Genomic DNA, 10,831 nt, shown 5'->3' on the forward strand with positions numbered 1-10,831 from the left:
TTTCCTCTCAGAGTTTCTTGGCTTTCCCTGAAGGTTGCAAGCTTCAAAAATTACTTCCTATAAGGCAACATTCAAGATGAAAAGGAAGAACCTGTTTTGATTAATCTTTTCATGCAATATTTCCCCAAAGCCTCTAGCATATTCCCATTATCCTTCATATGTAAAGATTAGATTGTCCACGTCCAAGTTTACCACTGGAAAGGGAAAGTTCAAGAGTCTCATGATTGTCCTAAATTAACCAAGGATCCCCCCTTAGCAGCCTCCTTGCCCACCTCCCTGGACACATAACTCCTCCAAACCTCAAACAAATCAGGGTTCTATTAGGGAGACATGGCAAAAATTTCATTTCTTTGTTTCATTGTTTTTTCATTGTTCATTTATCTGTCTGAATACAAATTACATAAACCTTCTTAACTGAATGCCAGACTATAGTTACCTGGGATTGGAACAGAAATCTACTAGCTATAGGACCGCTGTGCAGAAATTTTTTATTATAATTTAATCTGAGTTTACAGAAAATTCTCCACTTATTTCTCCCTTCCTTTTTTGTTCATTTGCCTCCATCTAGGGTATTAAAATCCCTAACATTCTTGGGGCACCTGGGTGGCTCAGTGGGTTAGAGTCTCTGACTTCGGCTCAGCTCGTGATCCCAGGGTCCTAGGATCGAGCTCCACATCGAGCTCTCTGTTCGGCGGGGAACCTGCTTCCCTTCCTCTCTCTCTCTGCCTGCCTCTCTGCCTACTTGTGATCTCTGTCTGTCAAATAAGTAAATAAGTAAATAAGTAAATAAAATCTTTTTAAAAAAATAAAATAAAATCCCTAACATTCTGACCAAGCTTATTTTTACCCCAAGGATCACTGTTTTGGTAGCCATGAGACTGAATTGCCAACCAAAGATTTAAGCAGGTGCCGTCAGGTGTCTAAAGGCAGATACCATTGATATCTGGCAAAGATATCAAGAATTGTTGAAATGAATTGACTAGAACCAAGCCCAGGTTATAACGTAGCAGAATGGCTTCTACGTGTGTGCGTGTCTGTTTGAGCAAGTGTGTCTATGAGGGTGTGTTTTATTAGCTGACAACACGTGTTTGCAATACGGCTTGTCAATGTGGTTCTTGACTTAAATACGTGCTGCCCAGAGTAAATGCACTAAAGACAGCCCTTAGCCGTACCCCTGAACACAAGAGTGCTTTACGTATTTTCACAGGGACCAGCCACTCTTGTATAGTCAGCCATATGGAGCCTGACTTTGATGCTAGAATCAAAACCAACTTTACAGGAAAGGAGGAAACACATATATGTAGAGGAAACAACTCTGGAGTCAGAGAAGGTTTCATGGCAGCTATAGACACGCTGACGGAGTGGGTGGATGCCAGTTTTTATGCTCCCTTGTCCCTTTGCGGAAGCCCATCTATCAGTATCTGTCACTCCCTAGTCCTCAATGATTGTGTCTTGACTCCCAAAGAGCCAGACCTCTTTTCCGAGGTTCCAAAGTATTTATATGCAGTTAGCGTCTCAACTTTCCTCACAGCCACCCCATCCAAGCGAGCCCATCCTGAGTCTTGTTCCATGGTGACCCTGCTTAAGGAGATGCCGGTTAGCCCTTAAGATGAAATTCAATGTCAGGGGCGCCTGGGTGGCTCAGTGGGTTAAGCCTCTGCCTTCAGCTCAGGTCATGATCTCAGGGTTCTGGGATCGAGCCCTGCATTGGGCTCTCTGCTCAGTGGGGAGCCTGCTTCCTCCTCTCTCTCTCTCTCTGCCTGTTGCTTCCCCTCCTTGTTCTCTCTCTCTCTGTCAAATAAATAAATAAAAATCTTTTTAAAAACCAAAAAGTTAAAAATGAATGCCTTAGTAGAAAAATGGGCAAAGGACATAAAGCAGCTAGTCATTCAAAGAAAACTGTAAGGGGCCAATAAATTTACAAAAGTTGGAGCCTATCTGTAGCCTTAACAACACAGACTTCTCTTTAAAGATAAAGAAAAGAAAGAAAGAAAGAGAGAAAAGAAAAAGAAATTCAATGTCAGTGGATGCTGATGGTCAGGGGCAGCTTTGGGATGACACTTTCGCAATGGGGAGATCATTGCCAGATCATTCCCAGAAGGGACAAAGATCTGGGAAGATTCAGGGACATCTCAGCACAGGAGGTGGGGAGCTCTATTTGGAACAGGGGGGATCCTTCCCTGGTTGGACCAGGGTGACAGCCTCCGGTTCAGTGTCAGCTTCGCCAGGTCTGACCACGGGGACAGAGATTTGGTCCCGGGGTAGTCCTGGGCTCACGTCTGTTCACTTTTTAAATAGCCAAGTGATCCAGTCTCAGAACCTAAAATGCAAAAGTCTCCGAGTAAATCCCAGACTGTGCAATTCACTCTTCCCCCGCAGGCCAAACAAGAACTAATTTTAAACAAACCACCATGACCAAGCCTGGAGGAAAGGCCCAGAATGCCAGGCAATGGAGCCGACGAAACTGCACACCCCACCCAAATTGTTTACTCCTCCCCGAGCCTTTCTGAGACAGGACACTGGGCTGGGGTTTGGGATGCTGTCCATTCCACCCTGAAGTTCCCTTTTCAGGTCAGGATTAGGAAATCCTTCACCACACCGGTCCCCACCGAGCCAGAAGCTCCTGCCTTCATCCTTTTTTTCTGTTTGTTTTCATTAAAGACTCAAGTCTTGAGTCCTATAATAGATGAGCTGAAAAAAGAGTCCAGCTAAAAATTATCCACGTACGTGTGTAATTCATGAGTTTCTATGCCAGTCAGGGTTAGCCAGAGAAACAGAATCAATAGAAGATTAATATGTATTTATTTATATATATATAATATTTTTTTATGTATTTTAATATAGTTTATATATGAATATAAATACATTGGTTTATGATATACAATAAATATAATACATATATACATTATATGTATGCATAATAATAATAAAATATATTTTACATGATACATTGTATGTATGTGTGTTGATCTCCATATGTGCATAATAAAGAAATTTATTTTCAGGAAACGGCTCATGTGATTATGGGGACTAGGAAATCCGAAATCCACGGGGCAGCCCAACAAGCTAAAAATGCCGGTGTGGGGGCACCTGGGTAGCTCAGTCAGCTAAGCCTTAGTGTCAGTTCAGGTCATGATCTCAAGGTCATGAGGTCAAGTCTCATGTTGGGCTCTGGGCTTAGGGGACATCTGCTTGTCCCTGCCCCTCCTTCTACGTGCTCTCTCTTTCTCGCTCTCAAATAAATAAATAGATAAAATCTAAAAAAAGAAAAAAAAAGACACAAAAAACCTCAGCTGTGGATTAATTCTGCAATCTTGAAGCAAATTTCTTCTTTTCTGGGAAACCTTCGCTTTTGCTCCTAAGTCTTTGAACTGATTAAACAAGGCCAACCCACATTACGGAGGTACTCTCCTTTACTTACAGAATCCCAGGTTGTAAATGTTAACCACGCCTGCAAGGATAGCTTCTCAGCATGTTTCAACTACTGTTCAATTAAACAGGTCACTGCTCTATCTTCTCCAGGTTGACATGAAAGCAACCATCCCTGCTTTCAATGGCTTCCTTGGCATCTGAAACTCTCTGAAGTTCTTGTATTTGCAGAACCTTTGGGATTGTTCAAAACTCTTAGCTAGGTAAAGCCACAGACCTTGTGGGTCTGGGACATGGGGGTACCAGGCAGTGCCCTCCTTTGGATGTAGGGGTCTCAGTGTCTAAATAAAGTAAGAAAGAAACAACTCTCAAGTTATATGCGTGGATGATGAGACAGGCAATTTCGCAGCATCCTTTGGCTGGTGTTATTTTGCTGAAATAAACCTTTTACAGATGAGGAAAATCCAAGGCTCAGAAAGGTGTCTGAGGGCACAAATGACTTCCAGCCAAGGATGAAAGCAGAACCCAACCATTCTAACTCCAGAGGCTGGCACCGTGTCCCGTGGACAGTCTCTCTGAGACTGGCCCAGAATGGGTTAGAAATTTCTACTTCCTTCTTTCCCTTGTGCCTTTTTTTTTTCTTCTTCTTCTCTGCGTTCTTCCCAGCTATCTTCCTAGAATGTGGCCTACATCTACTCGGGGTCCCACCATGAGCTGGAGATTTTGCAGCTAGAGGAGGAAGTGGGGGATCAAAGGGAGGGGCGGGTAGAGCTAAGGTCCTGAGCCTTTTCACCTAACAACTCGTCAAGGTAAAGCAGGAAAATTTTGTGCTGCAAAGCACATATTTTACCCAAATTTAAAATCTGGCTCTGAACTGGGCCAGTGTTCCCTCCGGCCAACGATGTCTCAGGCGTCTCCCAGCACCCCCAGTCACACTTACCTGGATCACACTGAAGGCCAGGCTGGAAAAGATGAAAAAGGCTTCCCAAACCAGCCTCTGTCTTCAAGCCAAAGTGCTCATCCCAGGCTAGAGCTTCATCCATCCAGATGGAGTCTGGCCCTCCCCTGACCTATTCACCAGCCCCTTCAACGGCACATAATAATGACTTTGCAGGTTTTGTCCACCCCCAGCCTCTGGCAGGACTTAGAAATGCACTACATGAGCCCTCCTGGGTCGTGCCACGTGCAGCGTCATTGAAAACCCTGCAAACGTTGCCCCACAGAATGGCTAATGGAAACTGTCTGCAGCCATCCATCGACCAGAAATGGTTGTATTTCACACATGTCAGGCAGCTTTTTCCTCCAAGTGAGTCAACACAAATGAAAACTGGCTGATGCTCTGGTCCACCAGAGACCAAAGAACAAAACCACGACATGGAGCCAGCCCAATTCTAATTTAATTCAGAAGAACAAACAGAGAATCACTCAACAGACCTCAAATCCCCAGTCTGAAAACGATGCCCAGGGAGCCAACTGTTTTATGGACCATCTACCCCATCTACTCCCTCTTGCCACAGCAAGTAGATGAAAATAGCTCAGAAAACCTTGCTTGGTGAGTGATGGCCTCGTCGTGACATTGTTGTCCATGTTGACCTTGTACTTTCTTACTGAAAAGTCAAATGCACTGTAGAAAGCATTTATTTCACAAAATAACTACTGTACTTCTGTGTAATGCTTGCATTTTGTGTCTCTCCTTCATGTCACTCAAGATCCTACTCAGATGCCGCTTTCTCAGAGAGATCGTTCCTGGCCACTGCTCCAGGATGGCGCCCACCACCACCCAACATGTGCTACCCTCTAGATCCACTTTATTTTTCTTACTGGCATCGTATCACACATTTGTTTACTTTTGATCTGCTCACCCCGCCTCCCACTAGAACGTAAGATTTATATGGGCAGAGACATTGATTAATTTAATCGTGGCTGTGTTCCCAGCATCTAGAACAGTATCCAGCACATAGCAGGGGCTCAATAAATACTTGTTACAAGAATGAATCAGTGAACTGGCCCAAGGATCAGTTGCCTAATAGACCATGCTGAGACAAAGGAATCTTGGGGTTTGATATGTGACATCTCACGTATTGGAGAACTTCTCTGAGAATTCTTGACCTTCAGCAATTCACAGCTTCAAAACCTATGGGTTAGGATGAGTTGGGTGTTAGGGAATGTCTGGCTTGAAAGTCCAAATCCCTGGAAGTCCACATTACAGGAGGTTCCAGTTATTGTTAATATAATGGCTGTGAAAAATGAATGAAAACATGGTTTTGTTCTGTGCTTGGGTGAAGTAATGAAGCACCAAGGTTGCAAGACATCAGGAGACACTCGTTCTCAGGCACCAACCGTGCACCTCTGTGACCCTGAAAGTGTTTCCTTACACGTTGCTCTCGAGGTATGTTGCTCACCTCACCATAGTCCCAGCTCCTCAAGAAATGACAAGGAAGGAAACAACAGTGTGAGAACATTTCTTGAATGCAGTTTGTCTCATGGGGTCATGATGTCTACTGAAAACATAACCCTCTCAAGGGAAACGTGATGTTAGAGCAGAGCAGGAGTCAATACAACAGCAGGATCAACATTTAAATTTTAGTTCACATGAGGATTCCCAGAAGTCTCTGGACAAAACTCACGTTGATGAGGGGACTAGTGGTTCTCAGAGCTATTCCTCAGTCTTCACTCGAGGTTCCTTGGGCTTCCAGCTGGTATATTTATAGGCTTATTCGAATACAAGTTAGGCAAAGAGCAGTCTTTGGATACACCTATAAAAACCAGATTTTATCACTGGGACAAAATGCATTGGCAATGCCACACCAGTGACTTTATACTCTAAGGCTTTGGATAAGATGAGAATGGCTGGAGCAAGGGACTGCAGGAGATGCACCAAATCATCAGATGCCTTAATTGTTCACACTTAATTAAGGAAAAATGACCAAAGTGGTTCATTCCTATATATTATGATAGAGTTCCTGCCATGTTGGATGGATAAACCAGCCATTCCTGAAGTCTTACCACAACTGATACCCCCAAAGAAGGACTGATAAGCCAAAGATAGCCACATACACACTAGATATGAAAAAAGCTAAATGTCTCTGGGTATGTTGTTCCTTAATTCTGCCCAGTAAGGTTCTCCATGTAAGATGGAGACATCTAAGTCCAATAAAATCCTTTCTTTGAGAAAGTATGACTCATTAGGCAAAGAGAAGGCTAGTCTCTAAAGCCCAGTTCTCCATGAGCGTGGACAAATCTCACAGTTCTGGATCTACCAAGATCTAGGGAGACATTGTGACAAAGGACATAGCATTCCTCCCCCCCCAACCCCACATCGACCCTTGCAATACATCCCCCATTACGGAATAACACCCACTAGGTGTGGGGGTGTCCTTGAAGAACCCGACACAAAGTCTGACGCATAATCTTTAATATTTTTTTAAAGAATATAGAAGTTTATTGAAGACACCACAAGGAACATCAGGCAGGACAGAGAGGAGAGGCTGTCTGCCTAATCTTCACATGTTGTCATGCATTTAAATACTGATGCAATTGCCCAGCTAAAGCTGAAAAGGGTTAAAATACCAAGAACAAATGTGTCTGCCCGTCATTGTGTTCATCCAACAGAGATTATGGATTTTTAAGGAGTTAATGAAGACACAAAGAGTGGTATTCATCATGTTGGATTATTTCTCCGTGGTGCTTTTTAGAAAGCTGAATCTCTGAGCTAAATAGTAAGTGTGTTGCTGCGCAAAAGTGTGTCTTCATAAGTCTGCTTAATCACAATATATTGCTCTCATCCTAAGTTAACCACGGCTTCTAATACAGATAAGATTTAGAACTTGAAGCAACGCCATACTGGGAAAATAAAATGGAAGGGAAGTAAGTCATCCTAAACAATTGATGAATGGCCAACCTTCAAATATGCCCCTGAGACTGTCAAACCATTTAACCAAATCAAGGCAATACAGCATGTTCTACCATTTTTTATTCCTTCTTCTTCCTTTGGTCAAAAGGTGGTAGCAGGTGATCATCCCCTGGACAGTTCCTTCAAAAATAGATGTCAGAATTTCACATCCAGTCACCAGATGTCTTGGTTAAACAGCTGGCAGTGGAATTTGACTTCATGGAAAGGGTTTAAGACATGATTTAGTCATTGACCTCCAGTGTTTGCTCTGACTTCTTACATGGGAGCTCGAAGAAGAGCTGCGAAGTTTCCCAAGCTCCATTCAGGTGACAAAGGCCCACTCTGCAAACAACAGTCCTTCAGTCACCTTCTGAAGACCTGACACCTATGAAGTAACAAGGAAGGAATTCTCTGGCTCTGCTTCCTGGCACATTCATTACCCAGGCCCATTGATTCTGATTAGTTGGCCTTCACAACTGAGCCTCAAGAAATGTGTTATTAGTGATCTGAATAAATTGGACACTTGAATCAGAAAAAGTACCAAGTACTCCCAATGTTAAAACAAGTCTGGATCTAGACACCCTCCTCCCCTTCATGCCTTCCACAGTGACCTTCTGTTTCTGATGAGGACTGAACAAAGCTGGTGTCATGGACTTCAGGGAAAAGCAAAGTCAAGTCAATTGGACACATTTAAAGGCCAATGTGCTCAATTTTTTTAAATCTTTACTCACCTCTCGCTTAACTGGGTAACTTGCAGTGCCGATAGTAGAGACTACATTTAAGGATCTAAGTGTCAGTCAGGGATGGAGACGCACATCCTGTTTGTCATTAAGAGATCCCATGGTTCTTTTCAATGTTTTCTTTTCTTGATGTGTAGGATGACTTAGAGCTAAAGTGAAAAATCACTTATGACCTCATATCAGTCTCTGCGCCCAAGTGGTTTCAGCTAAACATTCTTCAAAACTCAACATAAAGACAAATCATGAATAGATTGCAAAGCCTTGAAACCCAGCAACTGTCTTTTTAGTATCCCACAAAGAGAAATGGTGGGGAGCACACCCCTGGACCGAAAACCAGGAAGGGAACCCACATTCTCAGTGCATTAGTGCGTGGCTATCCCAATGGCTGTGGTTAGCTCAATTTCCTGACACCAAAGAGGAAAATGGCATCACACTTCCGAGGCACCAGTGGAGTATTGGACCCAATGATGAAAAAATTCAACTGCTCTCACAATCTGAGTATGGGTGGGAGAAGGAATGGATCTAGGTCTACAGCATGAGAAGTGGTCCACTGCAGTCACCATTCCATTCTAAAATCCCAATTTCAGCCTCTAGCTTCATAGCCTTCATTTGGTTGTGCTTAACTCTAAAGTCCTAAACATTATATTTAAAGCCTTTTCTGATCTGGAACCAGCCTATTTTCCAAACTTCACCTCACATGGTACCCCAGATATCCCTAGCCCTCTATGGTCCAACCATCACACTGACTTGTAGTCCCCAGAACCTACCATATTTCTCATGATACCTGAATTATGCCTCACTGTTTTATCTGTGTGGAAATTATTCTCCCCACCTTTCCTTTCTCTGGCCAACTTTTACTAGACAAGAAAGCATGTGATGGAAAACAAATAGTATGAGCCCACAGCTGAGTTTTTGCATTCTATCAAAATTTTGTCTGGCTGAAAGCTCCAAGGAAGAGGGTGCAATGCAATAAATTAAGCAATCCCATATGATAGTTTTTAACCAATAAATGTTCAATGTAGTTTATATGCTTATATAAGTTTATTAAAAAGCTGTCAATTACTTAAATTTCAAGGTTCATCTCTCAAAAATAATCCATACATAATTGGTGAATCATCCTTTTTGAAGTCATATACACATGGCTTTGAGAGTGAGCTCTGCCATTTACTAACAGCATGACCAAGGGAAAATTATCAACCTTTTTTGTGGTTCAATCTTCTCATCTGCAAAATGGGGGCTTCCCTAGCACCTGCAACATAGAGTTGTTTTGAGGACCAAATTAGACAATAAGAATGAAGTGCTGAGTATGAGTTACCAGAAGGAATGGACCACACCTATATCTCCAAAGTTTGTATGTTGAAACCTTACCTCCCAATGGGGTGGTATTAAGAGGTGGGACCTTTGGGAGGCATTTGGGTTCTGAGGATAAAGCCCTTATGAATGGGTTAATGCCCTAACACAAGAGAGCGTTCCCCTTCTATCATATGCACTACCCATGAGAAGAAAGTTGTCTAGGAGGAAGTAGGATCTTATCATACACTGCATCTGCTGGTGTCTTGACCTTGGACTTCACAGCCTCCAGAGCTGTAGGAAATAAAATTCTGTTGTTTGTAAGCCACACAGTGTGTGATTATTTTTGTTAGAGTAGCCTGAGCTAAGACACATGGTGGGCAATAGTATTCAGTCAACTCAGTGAAGGGCAACCATCACCATCATCGTCTTCTTCATCACCATCATCATCATTGTCATCAAAATGTCAAAATAGGCCCCTACATCTCTCCAAGCTGACTCCTGCTGTTTTAAGATTTGATGTGCTGGTACCATTTTGCAGCTAACAAAGCCATTCTAGATCACACTGAAAAATATTCACCCACCACCTTCATCTTCAGAAATAGAGAACTACAGGACTCTGCTCACACGGTTTTGCCCGGAAGGGTGACAGTCATTAAGACATTCTGGAGTGGGCCAGGGAGAGAGTCTAGCCACCAACATCATTAAAGAGAGAGGCAGCCCCCTTTCAGAACTCCTGACATCTAAAGAGTCTGGTACCCTTTCAAAAGACTATCCTCATTCCTGTATTCAACCCAAGGGCACATAGTATGCTTCTCATAATTTTAAACATGGGGAAGCTGACTCCCCTTACAGACAAGCTGCCCAAGCTCACTGTTGAGCCCTGTCTTCAGATTACCTGTCCCTAGCCCCACCATTCACGCAGCCTGAGCAGCAGTCCCTAACCTCAATATCCTCTCTCTTTCCAGAGGCGTCTTTACACAGTTGAGTTTGCCTTTCTCCCAACAATGGCCATCTGTAAGAGGCCCTCAGTGCCTGGAATTTGAAATTGTTTTTCTTCCCTCCCTTCCTGAGGACCAGATTGTTCCTAAGCTCTGGGCTGCCCGGCCAGTGCAGGCCTGACCGACCAGCACGTAGGATTGCGTGGAGGATATGGATTTGTTTTTGCAGGACTGCTCATAAGCGATGGTGTGCCGGCATTGGCTTCCTTGAAGAAGGGGCATGGCAGCTACACATGTATTTGCAGGGAAGTAAACTTCAAGAATAAACAGAAAGTACACACACTCCACATCCTGCCACCCAAGCCCCGGACTCCTTAGTCCTGACAGGTGATCCATTCTGACTTCCTTACAAAGACACACGCCCAGCAGACTGCAAGTCCTTGAAGAATGGTGGACGGGAAAAAGCACAAACTCGGATTCCCCACTTTCTAGCAGGGTGGGCTTGAAAATTTCCTCAGCCTCTGCGCCCAGACTCCACAACTGAAAACTTGCCAACATTCTTTCAGTTCCTCCCTTAGACCAGAGTCTTCCCCACCTCA

The sequence above is a fragment of the Mustela nivalis genome, assembly GCF_964662115.1.
Source record: "Mustela nivalis genome assembly, chromosome: 17".
In the NCBI taxonomy this organism is placed as follows: domain Eukaryota; kingdom Metazoa; phylum Chordata; class Mammalia; order Carnivora; family Mustelidae; genus Mustela; species Mustela nivalis.